We start from the raw sequence: 22,234 nt of genomic DNA, 5'->3' as shown, positions 1-22,234 counted from the left end.
CACTATCAGCTCAAACTTGGCACAATTGAAATTTTAGATCACTACACCCAGCAGAGGACAGATTTTTAAATTGCATAATGTAGTCACCAAGATAGACTATATGCTAACCCAAAAAACATCTTTATACATTTTGAAGGATTGAAATAATACAGAGGATATTCTCTAACTAGAATAAAATTAGAGCAATGATAAGATAATCAGGAAATCCTCAATTATTTGGAAATACTTCTAAACCCATCCATCAATTTAAAAAAATTACAAAGGAAATTAGGAAATGTTTTGAATTTAATATTGAAAACATACCATCAAAATTTGTGGATGCAGTAAAACAATGCTAGAGGAAATTTTAGAGTCTTATTTATTTTTTATTTTTTAATAAGCTTCTTAGTTTGGAGTGATTTTAGGTTTGCAGAGAAGTTGGAGGGTGGTACAGGGCTCCTGTACCCCTTGCTCAGTTTCCCCTGATGCCAGCATCTCAGATTTCCATGGTGATTTGGTCTAACTCACGGAAGCAGTGTTGGTCCATTGACTGATGCAAGGCTCTGTTGCCTGGGTGTGCCTCTCAGGCCTAGTCTGGCCAGGCCCCACCTCATCTTTGGCAGTTCTTCTGAGCCTGTTCTGGACTGTGAGAGTGTCTCAATGAGTTTCATTCAGGGTCTGTCTGATGTAAGGTGAAGTTCTGGGCTTTCAGGGGGAATACCACAGAGGCAACTGCACTTCTCATAGCAGGGGGAAATTTTATAGTTTTAAATGCTTATATTGGAGGAAAGAAAGATTTTTTTTTCAAGTTTTTATTTAAATTCCAGTTAGGTAACATACAGTGTACTATTAGTTTCACATGTAGAATTTAGTGATTCATCGCCTACATACTACAACACCTAGTGCTCATCACAAGGTGCTCTCACCTTAATCCCCATCACCTATTTAAGCCATCATCCCTCTACCACACACCTACCTACCCTCTGGCAATCATCAGTTCTCTGTAGTTAAGAATTTGTTTCTTGGGGGCACCTGGGTGGCTTAGTCCATTAAGCATCTGCCTGTGGCTCAGGTCTTGATCTTGGAGTCCTGGGATTGAGCCCCATGTTGGGCTCCCTACTCAGTGGGGAATCTGCTTCTCCCTTTGTCACTCACCCTGCTCATATGTTCTTTCTTTCCCTCTCTCTCTCTGTCTCTCTCTGTCTGTCTCTCTCTCACATAAATAAAATAAAAAAAATGTGTTTCTTGGTTTGCCTCCCCCCTCAATATTCATTTGTCTTGTTTCTTTTTTTATTAAGCTTTATTTACTTATTTTAGAGAGAGAGCAAGCATCACAGGGGAGAGGGGCAGAGGGAGAAGGAGAGAGAGAGTCTTAAGCAGACTCTGTGCTGTGTGCAGAGCCCAGTGTAGGACTTGATCCCATGACCCTGAGATCATTTCAACCTGAGTTGAAACAAAGAGTTGGATGCTTAATTGACTGTACCACCCAGGCACCCCTTTTTGTTCGGTTTCTTAAATTCCACGTATCAGTGAAATCATTGTATTTGTCTTTCTCTGACTTATTTCACTTAGCATAATACCTTCTAACTTAATCCATGTCATTGCAAATGGCAAGATTTCATTCTTTCTGATGGGTAATATTCCATTTATATCACATATATATTTATACACACCACATCATCTTTATCCATTCATCAGTTGATGGAAATTTGGGCTCTTTCCATAATTTGACTATTGTTGATAATGCTGCTATAAACATCAGGGTGCATGTATCCCTTCAAATTAGTATTTTTGTATCATTTGGGTCAATACCTAATAGTGCAATTGCTGGGTCATAGAGTAGTTCAATTTTTAACTTTTTGAGGAATTCCATACTCTTTTTCCAGAGTGGCTGGAAGGAAAGAAAGATTTAAAGTGGGTGATTCAAGTTACCTACCAAGAGAAACTAGAAAAACAATAGCAAGTTAAAAATAGAATGAAAGAAATAAAATCAGAGCAGAAATCAATTAAGTAGAAAATGGATGGAGACTAGAGAAAACTAATTAAACTAAAAGTAATTTTTTTTTAGATTTATTTATTCATTCAGAGAGAGAGAGAGAGAGAGAGAGACAGGCAGAGACACAGGCAGAGAGAGAGAGAAGTGGGCTCCATGCGGGAAGCCTGACGCGGGACTCCATCCGGGGTCTCCAGGATCACACCCTGGACTGCAGGCAGCGCTAAACCTCTGGGCCACCAGGGCTGCCCTAAAAGTAATTTTTTGAAAGGATTGATAAGGGATCCCTGGGTGGCGCAGCGGTTTAGCGCCTGCCTTTGGCCCAGGGCGTGACCCTGGAGACCCGGGATCGAATTCCAAGTCAGGCTCCCTGCATGGAGCCTACTTCTCCCTCTGCCTGTGTCTCTGCCTCTCTCTCTCTCTGTGTGTGTGTGACTATCATAAATAAATAAAAAGATTTTTTAAAAAAGAGAAAGGATTGATAAATATAAATATGATCAGTCTTACTAAGACTGATCTAAATAGAACATATTCATAATGAAAGAGGGGACATAAGGGAATATTATGAATCATCTTAACAAATTCCTTGAAAGGCATATTTGAACAAAATTGATACAGAAAGAAATAGAAAATCAGAATGATAAATATATTAAATAAATTACATTTTTCTTCCAAAGATTTTATTTGAGGGAGGGAGCAGAATGAGAGAGGGAGCATGAGCGTGGTGGGGAGGGGCAGAGGGATGACCTGAGCCAAAGGCAGACACTTAACTGACTGAGCCACCCAGATGCCCTTAAATTTCTATCAAGAAAATTTTCTCACAAAGAAGACTCAAGTCTCAGATGGTTTGGCATGTGAATTCCATGAAACATACTTTTATTTTATTTTATTTTTAAAAAGATTTTATTTATTTACGAGACAGAAAGAAAGAGGGGCAAAGGGAGAAGCAGGCTCCCTGAGGAGCAGGGAGACCAATGTGGAACTGATCCCAGGACCCAGAGATCATGACCTGAACTGAAGGCAGACGCTATAAGTATGTTTTGGCCACCCAGGGCCCAAAACATACTTATAGAAAGCAAAAGAGGATGAAACATTTCCTGACTCATTAGGAAGCCAGTGTAACCTTGATCTAAAACCTAACACGGATATTAAAAGAAAATTGTAGACCAGTATTCCCCTATGATTATAGATGTAAAAACCCTTAATATAAACAAATATTTAATTTATATAAATTTATATAGCCTATATATTTTATATAATACTGGATTTGTCACTCTAATAAAAGGCACATATGAAGAACCCACATCTAACATTATGCTTACTAATGAAACATAGAATGTTTCTCTTCAAACTTTGGGAACAAAATAAGGACATCTGCCTTTACAACTTCTATTTGACATTGTTTTGGGAGCTTTGTTAGTCCCATAAATCTAGAAGGACAAGTATACTTCAAAATTGTAGTAAGTTTGGTTCCAAGACCACTGCAATAAAGTGAATATCACAATGAAGTGGGTCAAATGAATTTTTTGGTTTCCCAGGGCATGTAAAAGTTATGTTTACATTAAACTATAGTCTTTTAAGTGTACAATAGCATTATGTTTATAAAACAGTGTAATACCTTAAGTCAGAGAAAGACAAATACCATGTGATCTTACTTGTTTGTGGAATTTAAGAAACAAATGAGCAAAGGGAAAAAAGAAAGACAAACCAAGAAGGAGTCATAACCATATAGAATAAACTGAGTGCTACCAGAGGGGAGGTAGATGGGGGAATGGGTTAGATAGGTGATGAGGATTAAGAAGTACACTTGTGGGATCCCTGGGTGGCGCAGCGGTTTGGCGCCTGCCTTTGGCCCAGGGCGCGATCCTGGAGACCCGGGATCGGATCCCACATCGGGCTCCCGGTGCATGGAGCCTGCTTCTCCCTCTGCCTATGTCTCTGCCTCTCTCTCTCTCTCACTGTGTGCCTATCATAAATAAATTATAAATAAAAAATTAAAAAAAAAAAAAGAAGTACACTTGTGATGACCATCAGTGTTGCTTGGAGGTGTTGAATCACTATACTGTACACCTGAAAATAATACTAGTTACACTGCATGTTAACTAACTGGAATTGTAATAAAAACTTAAGGGATGCCTGGGTGGCTCAGTGGTTGAGTGTCTGCCTTTGGCTTAGGGTATGGCCCCAGGGCCCGGGATGGAGTCCTGCATTGGGCTTCCTATAAGGAGCTTGCTTCTTCCTCTGCCTATGTCTCTGCTTCTCTTCTGTGTCTTTCATGGATAAATAAAATCTTTTAAAAAACACTTTAAAAGAGTATTTATAGTCCCCTCCCCCCAAATTATGAAACACTTTATTGTTAAAAAAAAAATGCTAACTATTAGGGCACCTGGGTAGCTCACTTGGTTGAGCATTTGACTCTTCATTTTGGCTCAGGTCATGATCTCAGGATCATGAGATCAAACCCTGCATTGGGCTCAGTGGGGAGTCGGCTTGAGATTCACTCTCTCACTCTCTCTCCTCTTTCTCCTCCCCTTAGATAAATCTTTAAGAAAATACTGTCAAGGGGATCCCTGTGTGGCTCAGCGGTTTAGCGCCTGCCTTTGGCCCAGGACATGATCCTGGAGTCCCGGGATTGAGTCCCACATCGGGCTCCTGGCATGGAGCCTGCTTCTCCTTCCTCCTGTGTCTCTGCTTCTCTCTCTCTATGTCTATCATAAATAAGTAAAAAAATAAATCTTTAAAAAAAAAGAAGAAAATACTGTCATCTGAGCTTTCATTAAGTTATAATATTTTTGCTAGTGGAAGGTCTTGTCTTAACAGCTGCTGACTGAGTAGGGTGCTGGTTGCTGAAGGTTGGTGTGGCTGTGGCAGTTTCTTTAAATAACAGTGAAGTTTGCCACATCAATTGACTTTTCTATTTACAATGATTTTCTCTGTAGCACGTGATGCTGTTTGATAGCATTTTATTTTATTTATTATTTATTTATTTTATTTATTTTTAATAAATTAATTTTTACTGGTGTTCAATTTACCAACATACAGAATAATACCCAGTGCTCATCCCGTCAAGTGTCCTCCTCAGTGCCTGTCACCCATTCACCCCCACCCCCCGCCCTCCTCTCCTCCTCCCCTTCCACCACCCCTAGTTCGTTTCCCAGAGTTAGGAGTCTTTATGTTCTGTCTCCCTTTCTGATATTTCCCACACATTTCTTCTCCCTTCCCTTATATTCCCTTTCACTATTATTCATGATAGCATTTTAACCACAGTAGAACTTCCAAAATTGGGGTTAGTCCTTTTAAGTCTGCTGCTGCTTTATCAATTAAGTTGATGTAATATTCTAAATCCTTTGTTGTCATTTTAGCAGTCTTAACAGCATTTTCACCATGAGTAGATTCCACTATTCATTTACTCATTAATTAATTAATTAATTAATTCATGAGAGAGACAGAGAGAGGGAGGCAGAGACATAGGCAGTGAGAGAAGCAGGCTCCCTGCAAGGAGCCCGATGTGGGGCTCGATCTGGGACTCTGGGATCATGCCCTGAGCAGAAAGCAGACACTCAACTGCTGAGCCACCCAGGCATCCCGAGTAGATTCCATCTTAAGAAACCAGTTTCTTGGGACACCTGGGTGGCTCAGCGGTTGAGCATCTGCCTTTGGCCCAGTGCGTGATCCTGGAGTTCCAGGATCAAGTCCCACATTGGGCTTCCTGCATGGAGCCTGCTCTCCCTCTGCACCCCCCCCCCATGTCTTTCGTGAATAAATAAATACAATCTTAAAAAAAAAAAGTTTCTCTGTTCACCCATGAGAAGTAACCCCTTATCTGTTCAAGTTTTATCATGAGATTATAGCAATTCAATCACATCTTCAGGCTCTACTACTATTTTTGGTTCTCTTGTTTATACCACATCTTTTGTTACTTTCTCCATGAAAATAATGAATCCTTCAAAGTCACCCATGAGGATTGGAATCAGCTGCTTCCAAACTCTGTATTGATATTTTGACCTCTTCCTTTGAATTACAAAAGTTCTTAATGGCATCTAGAATTGTGAATCCTTTCCAGAAGGTTTTCAATTTGCTGTGTCCAGAAAAAGGAATCACTATCACTAAAGATTCATTCTTTCTTTTTCTTTCTTTCTTTCTTTCTTTCTTTCTTTCTTTCTTTCTTTCTTTCTTTCTTTCTTCTTTCTTTTCTTTCTTTCTTTCTTTCTTTCTTTCTTTCTTTCTTTCTTTCTTTCTTTCTTTCTTCTTCTTTCTTTCTTCTTCTTCTTCTTCTTCTTCTTCTTCTTCTTCTTCTTCTTCTTCTTCTTCTTCTTCTTCTTCCTTCCTTCCTTCCTTCCTTCCTTCCTTCCTTCCTTCCTTAAGTGACACTTATTCAAAGAAAAAAAAATGACACTTCTATCCCTTGGCTCCCTTCCCTCCCCTTCCTTGTTGTCTTCAGCCCCCCATGGACTGAACCCTGGGTAGGGCTAGGTAGCAGAATAGCCCCTCAGATAGGGTCAGCAACACTGAGGGGCATCTCCTCAGTGGAGGTATTATAGATGGTCTTGATATCTTGAACAAGGAGTCTCCTTGTCTTTTATCACCATGTTAATAGTCACACACTTTTTTTTTTTTTAATAGTCACACTCTTAACGCAGAATTGTCCACTTTGACCAATTCTGTGGATATAGTTTTCCCTTTTGGTGGGAAGTTCATAGTTAAAGACTAAAGAAACTGCTGCACATCAGTGCCTCTGGCCAGCAAATCAATACTCTGCTAGAGCCAGAGTATTGTGATAACATCTCTTTCCTTTTGGTCCATATCTCTGTGCATGGCAAACATAATGAAGTCTTTTCAGTGAGCCAATCAGACTTCCTTTGGATGTTGATGAATATGACTGCCTGCAAGATGGCTAGGGTTTCATACAAGTCACACAGTGTATCCAGCCTCCACCCTTCTTGTTCCACATTCATATAGAACTGGCGGGTACCTTCCAGGGTCAACTCTTGTTTCTTGACCAGAATCCAAATGGGATATCTCATGAACTTCTTGGTCGCCTCAAGCATGTTGGAAGGTATTGTAGCTCACAGCAAAACCCCTTGGGTGTTGCTATTGAGCTTTTGGAATATGTCATAGATTTGGTCCTTGAATCTGTAGCTTAACACTTCATCAGCTTGACTAGTACAAACATCTTGAAGTATTTGGGATATAGGTATCTCTGGTTACGCATATCAAATACATGACCTGGGGTACCCATGGTGATATGTGGAGCTTCCATCTGAAGTTTCTGCACCTCAGCATGTACATTGGTTCCCTGAGTGCAGGCATGGCAAGAGGCACCCATGTAATCTCCTAATGCCATGACTACCTTCTGTATCTGCTGAGCCAGCTCTCTAGTAGGTGCCAGGACCAAAGCCTATGTAGCCTGTAGATCCAGTTCAGTCTCTTACAAAATTAATATAGCAAAAGTGGCTGTTTCTTCAGTCCCAGATTGGGCTTGAGCAATTGCATCATAACCTTGATACAAAGAATGGCTTGCTGCTGGGTGGCAGAAGGCTTCTCAAAACCGTAGGCATAGATGCCATGGAAAAGGGACTCAGAGAGGTTCATGTCATCTAGCTGTCAACAAGCTCATTCCAGTTACTCTCAGTGACACCTTTGGGCTCTGTCCCATTGGGGCCATTGTGTCTGGATCAGGAATTTTGACATGGCAGACATGATCCTTAGAAACTAGACAAAATTTATTTCTTAAATAATAAGACTTGACAGTTGAAATTACTTCACAAACCATGGGCTGAAATGGATGTTGTGTTAGTGCTATATTAACAGGCATGAAAACAACATTAATCTTGTTGTACATCTCCATCAGAGTTCTTGGGTGACCAGGTGCAGTGTCACCAAGCAGTAATATTTTGAAAGGAACCTTTTTCTGAATGATAGGTCTTAACAGTGGCCTTAAATAATCAGTAAACCCTATTGTAAACTGCTGTGCTGTCATTTAGGCTTTGCTATTTCATTTATAGAGCATAGGCAGAGTAGATTTAGCATAATTCTTAAGGGCCCTAGAATTTTCATAATTTAAGTGAGCATTGGCTTCACCTTAAGGTCACCAACTGCATTAGCTCCCAACGAGAGAATTAGCCTATCCTTTGAAGCTTTGAAGCCAGGCATTGACTTCCCTCTAGCTACAAAAGTTTTAGATGGCGTCTTCCAATATAAGGCTGCTTTGTTTACATATAAATTCTATTGTTTAGTTTAGCCACCTTCATTACTTATCTTAGCTAGATCTTCTGGATAACTTACTGCAGCTTCTACATCAGTCATTCTTGTTTCTCCTTGTACTTCCGTGTTAGGGAGATGGCTTCTTTCCTTAAACCTCATGAATCAACCTCTGCTAGCTTCACACTTTTCTTCTGCAGCTTCCTCATCCCTCCCAGCCTTTGAAGAGAGTAAGGACCTTGCTCTGGATTAGGTTTTGGCTTTAAAGAATGTTGAGGCTGGTTTGATCTCTTATCCAGCATATATCATCCATATCAGCAATAAGACTGCTTTGCTTTTTTATAATTTGTGTGTTCACTGAAGTGATACTTAAAATTTCCTTCAAGAACATTTCCTTTGCATTCACAACTTGGCTAAGTATTTTGTGCAAGAGGCCTAGCTTTTGGCCTACTGGCTTTCAACATGCCTTCTTCACTAAGCTGAATCATTTCTAGCTTTTGATTTTGAAGTGAGAGACATGTGTGTTTTCCTTTCAGTTGAATACTCCATGGTAGGACTAGTAATTGTCCTCATTTCAATATTTTTGGTCTCAGGGAATAGGGAGGCCTGAGGAGAGAGGGAAAGAGGGGAATGGCTGATTGGTAGAGCAGTCAGAACATGCACCTACACAACATTAATTGATAAAGTTTACCTGTTTTATGGGCACAGTTCATGGCACCCAAAACTGTTGCAGTAGTAACATCAGAGATCACTGATCACAATAATAATTATGAAAAAGTTTAAAATATTTCAAGAATTACCAAGATGTGACATAGAGACTTGAATTGAGCTAACACTGTGGAAAAAATAGCACTGTCAGTCTTGCTTGAGGCAAGATTGTCATAGACCTTCAATTGTAAAAATGCAAAATCTGTGAAGCATTATAAGGCAAAGTGCAATAAAATGAAGTATGCCTATAGCAAACATGAATATTGGAAATAAAGAGGTAGAACACTCAAACTTATAGATCACCGTGATTATGTACATAGAAAATTGTAAAGAATCTGAAAAGAGATTACTGGAATTAATTATGGAGTTTGGCAGGGTGTCAGAATAAGGCCGATATATGTAAGATCAGTTATATATTTTTGTTTTTCTAATGAACAGTTTGTGAAATTATAGAACATCTTTACAATAATAGCAAAAACATTGAATACTGAGGAATAAATACAACAAAATTTGTAGGATATGTAAGATCTCTGTTTTGAAAATAACAAAACATTGCTGAGAACTGAAAGTAAGTTGAAAGATAACATGTTTATGGATTGGAGGACTCCGTATTATTATTCCAATCAGTATCTAGCAGACTTTTTGCATAATTTGATAAGCTAAAATTTATATATATACACAGAATAGTCAAAACAATTTTTAAAAAGAATAGTGTTGGAGAGTGTATGGAATCTGATTTCATGTCTTCTTTTGAAGCGACAATAAGCAAGGCATTATGGTATTGGTGCAAAGATAGACATTTAGATTAGTGGAATGCAATAGAATCCATATATACATAACTAGTTTATGTGTATATGGATTTATTTATGTACACATGGATTTATGTATATGGAGATTTTTGGCAAAGAGACCATGTAATTCAGTGAATAATGAATGAACAATCTTTTAATCATATAGTACTAGAAGAACTTGATATTCATGGAAAAATTAGTTTTGACTTCTAGTCCACGCCGTATACAAAAACGAATTTGAGGGGATCCCTGGGTGGCTCAGTGGTTTAGCGCCTGCCTTTGGCCCAGGGCGTGATCCTGGAGTCTCGGGATCGAGTCCCACGTCGGGCTCCCTGCATGGAGCCTGCTTTTCTCTGTGCTTCTCTCTCTCTCTCTGTCTCTCTCTTCTCTCATAAATAAATAAATAAAATATTAAAAAAAACCCAAAAAACAAAAACAAAAACAAATTTGAAATGATTCATAGACTGAAAAATTCCTTTTTTTGCATTTCTGAGTCGCTTTATTTTATATGTGTTTCCTTTTTAAATAAAGCATGTGGTTGGGTCTTGCTGTGTGTATCAAACTGAAAATGTTTGTCTTTTAATGGATGAATAAAGCCCATTCACATTTATAGATAAGACTTAATTTTGGTCTCGACCCTGCCCTACTTTTTAAAATAATTGCTATGTGATTTATATTTGTTATCTTTGTTATAGTGTGATGTTCTCTACATCTTTTTGTGCCTTTTTTCAATCTTGTAGATATTTAGCAACACTTACGTTTTTATCCAAGCTATACTTTTTTTCAATGCACTTAATGTCCTATATTACTATATAGTTTGCCATTTTCCGGTGTTATCCTTTATCTCTCACCTATTATACAATGAGCAGTAAGCTAATTTCACTTTTGTTCCTTTTCCTCCTTTCTTTAATATTTAGTTGCATTATTTATACGTCATCAAAATATATAACATTTATATATTATTTTTGCCTTCACCTCTATATTTTATTAGATCTATAATTAAGTATATCAGATTTATAGTCATTTCCTTTATAATTCTTTCTCCAGTCATCTTTTGGTTGGACGAGTCTCATTCTTTAATAGTTTGCTCAAGAAGGGGACATGGGTATATAGAATTCCCTGAATTCTTGAATTCAAAATTTAAAAAAATGTGTTGGTACTTGAAAGACAGTTTGATTTGATAGACAGTCCTTCATTCATACTTTCTTTCCTATGGTTTCTTGAAAATGCTGCTTGTTGCCTTGTTTTTGAGAATTCTGATATCAATATAGTTTTCTTGTCTTCCTAATTGATTTTTTAAAAAGATTTTATTTATTCATGAGAGACACAGAGGGAGAGAGAGAGAGAGGCAGAGAGAGAGGCAGAGGGAGAAGCAGGCTCCATGCAGGGAGCCCAACGTGGGACTTGATCCCCTGTCACCAGGATCACGCCCTGGGCTGAAGGCGGCGCTAAACCACTGAGCCACCTGGGCTGCCCTGATTTGTTTGTTTTTGATGTCTTTTCCTTTTTGGTTTATAGAGTTTGGGAGGATGTGTTGTGATTTGGATTTATGTAACTGCCAATACGTTGACTACCCTAGAACTAAAAAATGGAAGCCAAATGACTGTCTTGAAGGTTTTATAAATCTCAAAATAGTATAAGCAGCAGTAATTACTGTGTAGTTGCTACTGCTGTGTAGCAAATTTTTTTTTAAGATTTTTATTTATTTATTCATGGAAGACACAGAGGGGAGAGAGAGAGAGAGAGAGAGAGAGAGGCAGAGACACAGGCAGAGGGAGAAGCAGGCTCCATGCAGGGAGCCTGATGTGGAACTCAAATCCCAGGACTCCAGGATCACGCCCTGGGCCGAAGGCAGGCGCCAAACCATGTGTAGCAAATTTTTAATATAAAAGCATCCAGATTTCAGTGGTGTTTAGTTGGTTATCCTTCTGCATTGTTGTCATTTGAAAACTGCTTACTGTTCTGACTATAGTCTCTTGATTTCACACTTGATTTTGGCCAAAAGGCCGAGAAGTGATCACTTTTGATTTCACAGTATGCCCTTTGACTCTTCTATGTAATGGGATCCTATTCTTTTTTTTTTTTTTGGATCTATTCTTTCCCAAATAATATAAAAATATTTTCAAGTTATATATCTGATAAGAGGGTAATACCTAAAATGTGTAGAGAACTCATATAACTCAATAAAAAAAATCTGATTTAAAAATGGATAGAGGGCTAGGGTGCCTGGGTGGTTCAGGTGATTAAATGCCTGCCTTCAGCTTAGGTTATGATATTGGGGTCCTGGGATCAAGCCCTGCCCTGGGCTCCCTGCTCAGTGGGGAGTCTGCTTCTCCCTCTCCCTCTACTGCTCTTTCTGCTTTTACTCACTCTCTGTCAAATAAATACATAAATATAAACATACATACAGTCTTTAAAAAAAAGGTGAGAGGAACTGAATAGATATTTTCCAGAGAAGTTCTACGAATAACCAAGAGGTACATGAAAAAAATACTCAACATCACTAATTATCAGAGAAATGCAAATTAAAGTACAATGAAATATCACCTCATACCTGTTAGAATGGTTATTATAGGGGTGCCTGGTTGGCTCAGTCATTGCAGCTTGTCCCTTCATCCTAGGGTTGTGAGTTCAGGTTCCATGTTGAGTGTAGACATTACTTAAAAATAAAAACTTAATAAAATCTTAAAAAATGATCATTATCAGAAAGACAAGGGATAAATGTTGATGAGGATGTGGAGAAAAGGGAACTCTGGTGCACTATTAGTGGAAATGTAAATTGATGCAGCCACTATGGAAAATAGTGTGGAGGGTCTTCAAAAATTGAAAATAAAACTACCAAGTGATCCAGCAATTCCACTTATGGGATATACATGGAGGAAATGAAATCAGTATTGACAAAGAGATACCTTCATCCCCAAGTTCATTATAGCATTATTTATAATAGCCAAGACATGGAAACAACCAAAGTTTCCATCAGCAAATGAATGGATTAAAAAAATGTGGTGTTATATGTAGAATGGAATATTATTCAGCTATAAAAAAGAAGGAAATCTTATCATTTGCTACATGGTTGGACCTTGAGGGCATTCTGCTATGTGAAATAAGTCATGCAGATAAAGAAGAATACTGTGTGATAGTGGAAAAAAAACAGGTTCATAGAAAGAACAGTTTGGAGGTTGCTAGAGGCAGGGATGGAGAATGAGGAAAATGGGTGAGGATAGTCAAAAGATACAAACTTCGTGTTATAAGAAAAATAAATTCTGGGGATATAATGGACACTGTGGTGACTAGATAACAGTACTGTGTTGTATATTTGAAAGTTGCTAAGAGTAAATCTTAAAAGTTCTTAGTTTAGAAAAAATAATTGTAACTGTGAGATGATGGATAGTAACTGAACTTATTGCAGTAATAATTTTCTATATATATATATATGGGTAAAGAATAATGGATAGAAATATAAATCGTAAAATGGGACTAGGAAAACAATACAGGAAATCAATGAGAATGAAAGCTTATATATTGAAGACAGAAGGACACTAAGGTGACAGGCTGATTTAGAAAAAAGAATAGAGATACCAGTTACCAATATGAAGAACAAAAGAGAGTGTATCACTATAGATCCCATAAACATTAAAAGGATAAAAAGGGAATATTATACATTTTATGCCTATGAACTTTGCAACCTAGGTGAAATGGACAATTCTTGGAAATAGACAAATTAACAAAAGTTATTCAAGGAATAATAGGAAACTATAATAGCCCTATATCCGCTAAAGAAATGGAATTTGTAACTAAAAGCTGTTCCACAAAGAAAACTCCAGGCCCAGATGGTTTCACTGACAAATATAGTATTTTATTTTATTTTTTATTATTTTTTATTTTTTTAAAGATTTTATTTATTCATGAGACACACACACACACACACACACACACACAGAGACAGAGGGAGAAGCAGGCTCCATGTAGGGAGCCTAATGTGGGACTCGATCCCGGGTCCCCAGGATCACAACCTGGGCCTAAGTCAGTGCTAAACGGTTGAGCCACCCAGGCTGCCCCCAAATTTAACATTTTAGGTAGAAATGATACCAACCCTAAACAAACTGTTTCAGAAAATAGAGAAGAGAACCTTTCCCAATTATTTATTATTTATTTGATATTACCCTGATACCAAAATCAGACAGACATATTGCAAGACAACTACAGACCAAAATTCATAAACATTGGCACAAAAATCTTTACTATATTTTTAGCAAACTGAATGCAAAGGTACATGAAAATGATAATACATCATGAACATTTGGGGTTTATCCTGGGAATATTCAGATTGGTTTAACATTAGAAAATCATTCAGTTTAATCTGCTTACTAGGATCAATAAGAAATGCAAAACATTTGACATATATAACTTAAATAATTCATAACATAATTTGATTCATAAATGCAAAAACATTTGACAAAATTAAACACCCATTCATGATAAAAACTCTCAGCAAACTGAGAATAAAAGGTAGTTTTGCAGCCTGATTAAAGGGCATCTACAAAAATTTAAATGGAAAGACAATGAACATATAAAAACTATCTTGAAGAAGAATAATGTTATACGATTTACAATACCTGATTTCAAGACTGACCTACATCAAGCTACTATAAGTAAGACAGTGTAGTATTGGCATAACTATTGACATATAGATCAATTAAATTGGATAGAATCCAGAAGTAGACAGCTGATGAATCACTAAATTCTACCTCTGAAACTAAAAAGAAAAAAAGAAGTAGACTCGTACTTACATGCTCAGTGATTTTGACAGATATGCTAAAGCAAGTCAGCAGGAGAATGGACAGTCTTTTCAACAAAGGGTGTGGGAGCAGCTGGATTTCTGTATGAAAAATAACCTCAATATTTTTCTTTCCTTTTTTTTTTCCTTTTTAAAGATTTTTATCATCCATTCATGAGAGACTGAGAGAGAGGCAAACGCATAGGCAGAGGGAGAAGCAGGCTCCCCATAGGGAGCCCGATGATGCAGTGAAGAAAGCTAAAAGGCAGTCATACATAGTCTTGAAGAAATTATTTGCAAACCATTTATATGGGAGATGATTTGTAATCTCAAAACTTGCAGTAATAATACAACAAAAGAATGGGCAAAAGACTTGAACAGTCTTTACAAAAGAAGACATACCAGTGGTCAACGAACTGAGCCATTGGCTCCAACATGTCCCACGTCTTCATCACCCAGTCATCAGTTTGGCATTGGTTGAGTAAACAAAGTGTGAGGTATCCATAGGATAAAGTACTGCTTAACAGTTCAAAGGAACGAACTATTGATACATGCAACAACTTAAGTGAGTTTGTGGAGGCTTATGCTGAATCAAGAAGTCAATCAAAATGGTTATATGCTATATGATTAGATTTTTATGGCATTCTCAAAAAGACAAAACTATAGTGATGGAAGACACATCAGCAGTTGCCATGGGTAGAGATGGGGGAAGGAGTGACTTGAAAGAGATATCATAAGGGGATTTTTCTGGGGTGATGGAACTATTCTGAATATAACATAGTAACATAAATCTATGCATGTGCTAAGATTCATAGAATCATACACTGGGAAAGAAAAAGTTTCAACTTATAATTAAAAAAATTAATGTAAGTCTAAGATTTACCAGTGTTGTGCATAGCTCTAATATATTGTACTTCATTAATCCTTACTTCTGTCAGTTCTTATGTGTTTTTTTTTTCCTTCTCTTTTGTTATTAAGAACAGTGCTGCTTTGAACCTTCTGTGTTGCTTCCTGGCATACATGTTTATTTTTCTTAGGATATGTGATTAGGAGAGGAATTGCTGAATTGTAGCATATGCATAGTCCAATCTGAGAAGACAATGCCAGAAATTGTTTTCCCAGGTGCTTTCAGTTAACATTTTCTTCTACAGTATAAATCATTTGCATGTCTGAAGAGGTCTTCATTTTATTCTAACTCTTCAGCTAGGTATAGAATGCTAGGTTAGAAATTCTTGGGATGCCTGGGTGGCTTAGTGGTTGAGCGTCTGCCTTCAGCTTGGGGGTGATCCCAGGGTTCTGGGGTCGTCCCCTGCATCCAGCTCCCCTCAGGGAGCCTGCTTCTCCCTCTATCTATGTCTCTGTCTCTCTCTCTCTCTCTCTCTGTGTCTCTCATGAATGAGTGAATAAAGTCTTTAAAAAAAAACTATTCAGAAATTCTTTTCCTTCATCATTTTTAAGGCATTGTCCATTGTCTTCTGGTGTGAAGTGTTAGTATTAAGAAGCCTGTGACTCTGAATCTTTTGGATATGATCTGTTTTTCATATTTGGAAGCTTATTAATAGAACCATAATTCTGCTGCCAGGGTTCTGAGATTTCACAGTATATTCCTTAGGGTGGGTTTATTTTTGTCCAACATGTTGGGTCCTTGGGGGCCGTTTTGATTAGCTCTAAATTAATAGCATGAGAAAGCCCAGAGGTAAAAAGCCTAGGATACCAGAATTCTGAGAGTTTAGGGTTAGAAGGGGGCTGGAGTTTTTTCCTGTGTATGTTCATATAATCTTCTATTTTTTTAAAGTTTTTTAAAAATTTTTATTTATTTATGATAGAGAGAGAGAGAGAGAGAGAGAGAGAGAGAGAGAGAGAGAGAGAGGCAGGCAGGCAGAGACATAGGCAGAGGGAGAAGCAGGCTCCATGCACCGGGAGCCTGACGTGGGATTCACGGGTCTCCAGGATCGCGCTCTGGGCCAAAGGCAGGCGCTAAACCGCTCCGCCACCCAGAGATCTCTCTTCTATTTTTTTTGTACTCATCTCGACTCTTAGATGAGCCTGGTGTCAGCCAATATAGAGTAAAAATCCATTTACTCTTTTGGAGAATAAACTTTCCAGTGGAGGAAAGGGAACACACTGAGATGTGGATTGAAGGAGGTGAATCTAATGATTTAAATGTCTAGAAATTTTAAATCCATCTTTTCTTATTTTAGCTTCTCCCTTGAACACCTTCCTCCCTACCGCCTTCCCACCACTTCCGTAGTTACCTGTTATTGCCAATTCTTGAGCTTGTTAAGGATTTTGAGGTGTAAATTGGGTTGATTCTTTTTACTATTGGTATGGGTTTGGTTTTCTCAGACTTGCCCATCTGTTTTTCAGCTTTCAAAATTATTTAGGTTTTGTTTCCTTTCCCATTTTCTTCATCCTATGGGTTACAAGACTAAAAATAATTTTTTCCTTAACTATGGTTTTAGATTTTAGGAGGGAGTGAAATTGGATGCTTGCATTTGGCTAGCTTCCTTTGCAACTTAAATTTAAAAATTTTATGGCTCAAGTATTTGTTGGAGCAGAAGGAAATGATGGTTTTTAAACTTTCATATCCTAACAAACCTGGTAAATCATCAAGGAATTAATTCTTAGGTATTGGGATACCAATATCAGAGGAGTATATAGTCTGAAGAGGTTTTTCCCATAAAGAACCAGAAGTCCTATTCTCTTGAATGCTTGACCCAGGAATTTAAGATTGAGTGCTATATTTTTGGAAGATTTTTAGAAATCAATTAACTTTTTCATAGATATCAGTGAACTTAGATGCATATTTCTTAAAGAGTGGCCATAACTTTGATCAAATTCTCAATTAAGTTTCTCTGCTTGAGGCATGAAGTTACGTATTAAAGTGAAGTGATTTATGGATTTTATTCTGTTTTCTATCATAGGTAAAGATTAGATCCACCCTTTGAATCCCAGCATTTTGTCAGTGTTGGCCTTTATGCAGTCAGTTACAGTGAGGAACTGTTTGCAAATCATAATAGAAAATTGTAGGGTGTTTTTTCTGCCTGAAATAAAGTATCGCTTTATTTTTATTAACTTGTTTTCAGTTTGTCTGCTGTGTCTAATGAGCCTGGTTTGTATTAATTTTCTAGGTTTGTGATTTTGCATCTGTAGCCTTAAACTATTATATTTCAGATCTCGGTTTATGATTGCAAATATTTTTAAAATCATATTTTTTGTACTTCCAGGCAGAAACAGTTCTTTATAATTATGCTACTACATAGTGACAGTTTTCCAGCTAAATAAACAGCACGTTGAGATTGTATGATTATTATACTAACTTTTGGAGTTATGTTCTTCCACTTGAGGTTTTTGGCGTTTTATTTAGATTTAGATACAGTATACTTTTAAGTATCTCTAGTTCATTAATTTTCTCAAATATTCATCTCTTGTAGCTTTTTGTATCATCTTGCTGTTTTGTTTTTCTCATTGACCTATAGTCGGGAATGGTATAACTGTACTTAGGCAGAATGGATATATACCAGTGAATTGGATTAATAAATTAAATTTTTTTTAAGGTAGAGCCAATTTACTAATGTATCTTTTCCTTCTTGTTTATTTTATTTTTAGGTCAGCTGTCATTTTGTTGGTCCTCCATTCCCACCTGTCCTTTTCACATTAGTGATTGTCTTTTGTATTGTTCCTTCAAACTTTTCTACTTTAAAAGAATTAAACAACCCATTCTATAGCACTTCATTTTATTTCCTATCTTAGCATGTACTCGACACTGTACCATATGTTTTTGATTTTTAAATAATTTTTAAAAAGATTTTTAAATTCATTCATGATAGACACACACACACACACACACACACACACACACACACACGGGGGTGGGGGTGGGTGTGGGTGGGGCAGAGACACAGGCAGAGGGAGAAGCAGGCCCCATGCTGGGAGCCTGACATGGGACTCAATCCCCAGACTCCAGGATCATGCCCTGGGCCAAAGGCAGGTGCTAAGCCACTGAGCCACCCAGGGGTCCCCATAATTTTTATTTTTTTAAATAATCGGTTTATGTCCAGAATGTTTTAGCTCCACAGGTGCAAAGGTTTTGTATCATTGGGTTACTGCTATATCCCCAGAGCCTGCAGTAGTGCCAAGTATAATAAATACTTACTGAATGGATCTCTACCCATTCATATGCTTCTCTTCTTCAAAAGAAGTATGAAGAGAAAGGTCTTTTTTTTTATTAAATTAATTTTTATTGGTGTTCAATTTACCAACATACAGAATAACACCCAGTGCTCATCCCGTCAAGTGTCCCCCTCAGTGCCCGTTACCCATTCACCCCCACCCCCCGCCCTCCTCCCCTTCTACCACACCTAGTTCGTTTCCCAGAGTGAAGAGAAAGGTCTTGATTACTACACAGTACTGGATTTGAATCCTGGTTTGACTTCTTACCCGTTTTGTGACCTGAGGTTGGCTAATTGAACAACTTGTTATCTTTTTCTTTCTCTATAAGACTTGGCAACTAAACCTGTTGGATTTAACTTGAGCTATCCCAGTTAACCTTGACTGCCTTAAAAAAACAAAAACAAAAACAAAAAAACCAACCTATCAAATTCTGATTGACATGCAGTAAGTTGCCCCTATTTAAAGTGTACAATTTGGTAAGTTTTGACACACGTATTCACCCTTGAATCCATCACTATAATCACCTCCAAAAGTTTCTTTGGTCCCACCCTTGCATCCCTTCTTGCCTCTTATCTTCAAACAATTACTGACCTACTTTTTTGTCACTCTACATTAGTTTGCATTTTATATAAATCAGTCATACTGCATGTACTTTTCTTTTGCCTGCTTCTTTTCATTTAGCTTAATTATTTTGAGATTTACCTGTGCTGTTGCATGTATTGATAGTTTATTTCTTGCTGAATAGTAACCCATTGTATGGACATACCACAGTTGTTTATCCATCCATGATGGATATGTGTGTTGTTTCCAACTTTTTGTTGTAACAGGTAAAGCTACAATGAACACCCATGTATAGGTCTTTGAATGGTTGTATTTTTCCTTTCCTCCTGAGGAAATACCTAGGATTGGAAAGATTGGATTATGTGGTAAATATGGTTTAACTTTTTTTCCCCCAAAATGATAGTTATTAATTTAAATAGTTTATTTTTTTTAATTTTTATTTATTTATGATAGTCACACACACAGAGAGAGAGAGAGGCAGAGACACAGGCAGAGGGAGAAGCAGGCTCCATGCGCCGGGAGCCCGACGTGGGATTCGATCCGGGGTCTCCAGGATCGCGCCCTGGGCCAAAGGCAGGCGCCAAACCGCTGCGCCACCCAGGGATCCCTGATAGTTATTAATTTATAATCCCACCAGCAGTACATGAGAATTCTAGTTCTTCCACATCCTTGCTAGTATGGTCAGTCTTTTTAATGCTTGCCATCTGTAGGTACGTAATGGTATCTCACTGTGTCTTTAATTTGCATTTACCTAGTGACTGATGATGTTGGGCATCCTTTAATGTTCTTTGGAGTGAATGTTCATATCTTTTTGCCCATTTAAAAATTAGGCTGTTTTCTTGTTTTGGGGCTTTTTTTGTTGTCACTGTTTTTGAAGTTTTAGAATTGTTTATTTTAGCCATGCTTTCCATGATCTTAAAATTTCATGCCCCATATCTGGGTTTTTCTTTTTACCATAATAGCTTTTAAAAATTATGGTAAACTATACATAACATAAACTTTACCATTTTAACCTTTTTTTTTTGTAAAATTTTATTTAAATTAACATATAGTGTGTTATTAGCTTCAGAGGTAGAGTTCAGTGATTCATCATCTGTATTTAAAATCCAGTGCTCATTACATCATGTGCCCTCCTTAATGCCCATCACCTGGTTACCCCATACCCCCCAGCTACCTCCCCTCCAGCAACCCTCAGTTTGTTTCCTAAAGTTAAGAAACTATAGTTTGTCTCCCTCTCTGATTTCATTTCATTTTATTTTTCCTTCCCTTCTGCTCTGATCCTGATTTCTTTCTTAAATTCCACATATGAGTGAAGTCATATGATAATTGTGTTTAATTGATTTATTTTGCTTAGCATGATACTCTCCAATTATATCCGTGTCGTTGAAAATGGTAAGATTTCTTTTTCTGGTGGCTGAGTAATATTCCATTTGTGTGTGTGTGTGTATAATTTTATCTATTTTATCTATTCATTTGTTGATGGACATCTGGCTCTTTCCATAGTTTGGCTATTGTGGACATTATTGCTATAAACATTGGGTACATGTGTCCCTTTGGGAGCACTACATTTGTATCCTTTGGGTAAATACCTAGTAGTGCAATTGCTGGGTCATAGAGTAGCTCTATTTTTAGCTTTTTGAGGAACCTCCATTCTGTTTTCTATTTTTTGAGTATATTTGCAGTGTGATATAATCATTACTATTGTCTATTTCCAGAACTTTTCGTAATCCTAAACAAAACCTGAACTCATCAGATTGTAACTCCTCATTCCACTCTCCCTCAGTCTAGATATTTTATAAGTGGAATCATGTAACATTTGTCCTTTTGTGTTTGGCTTATTTCACTTAGCATAAAAGTTCATCCACTTGTATCATGTAATAGTACTTAATTACTTTTTATGGTCCACAGTATTTCTGTGTGTTTGTGTGTGTCTGTATGACACTTTGTTTGTTTAGTAATCTGTTGAAGGGTACTTAGATTGTTTCCATCTTTTGTCTGCTGTGAATAATGCTGCTGTGAACATTGATGTATAACTATCTGAGTCCCTGTTTTCAGTTTTTTTTGGTATAAATGTAGGAGTGAAATTCTTGGATCATATGGTAATTCTATGTTTAACTTTTTGAGGAACCACCAAACTGTTTCTCATAGCACCTGAACCATTTTATGTTCTCACCAGCAATGCACAAGGATTCCAGTTTCTCCACATCCTTGCGAACACTTACTATATTCCATTTTTTTTTTAAATTTTTTTTTTATTTATTTACGATAGTCATACAGAGAGAGAGAGAGGGGCAGAGACACAGGCAGAGGGAGAAGCAGGCTCCATGCACCGGGAGCCTGACGTGGGATTCGATCCCGGGTCTCCAGGATCGCGCCCTGGGCCAAAGGCAGGCGCCAAACCGCTGCGCCACCCAGGGATCCCTATATTCCATTTTTTAAAAGAAAAAAGCAGCCATCCTAGTGGGTGTAAAGTGGTATCTTGCAGGTTCCATTTGTATTTTCCTAATGACTAATGATGTTGAACATATTTTCATGTGCTTATGGCCATTTGTGAAATGTCTGTTAAAATATTTTGCCTGTTTTTGAGTTGGATATAATTTTAATTTTAATTTTTTTGAGTCGTAGGACTTATATATTCTGTGTATTAAAGACATGATTTACAGATATTTTATACCATTCTATGGACTGTCATTTATCTCTCCTAACAGTGTCCCTTGATGGACAAAAACTTTAAATTCTGATGAAGTCCAGTTTATTTATTTTCTTTGGTTGGATCTTTTGATGTTATATCTGAGAAATCATTGCCAAATCTATTGTCACAAATATTTTGCCTCTGTGTTTTCTTCTGTGAGTTTGATCGTTTTAGCTCTTATGTTTTGGTCTTTGGTCCATTTTGAGTTAATTTTTGTATATGGTATACAAAAGGTTAGGATCCAACTTCATTTTTTTGCATGTGGGTATTCTTTTCCTGGCACCATTTCCTGAAGAGTCTTTTTTTCCGTTTGATGGTCTTGGTACTCTTGTTAAAATCTTTTGACTATATTTGTCAGG

General features: G+C 37.4%; 1 protein-coding gene and 1 pseudogene across 2 annotated transcripts in view; one reads left to right on the top strand and one right to left on the bottom strand.

Annotated features, from left to right (window-relative positions):
• Window positions 1-22,234, top strand: part of DOCK3 (dedicator of cytokinesis 3) — a 505,777-nt gene that overhangs the window by 31,364 nt on the left and 452,179 nt on the right. The window lies entirely within an intron of this gene.
• On the bottom strand, window positions 6,673-8,886 carry LOC129521590 (eukaryotic initiation factor 4A-I-like; annotated as a pseudogene).

The sequence above is a fragment of the Nyctereutes procyonoides genome, unplaced genomic scaffold (assembly GCF_905146905.1).
Source record: "Nyctereutes procyonoides isolate TBG_1078 unplaced genomic scaffold, NYPRO_anot_genome, whole genome shotgun sequence".
NCBI lineage: Eukaryota > Metazoa > Chordata > Mammalia > Carnivora > Canidae > Nyctereutes > Nyctereutes procyonoides.
Note: the sequence above shows the minus strand (reverse complement) of the source record. Positions and strands in the feature narration are given on the sequence as shown.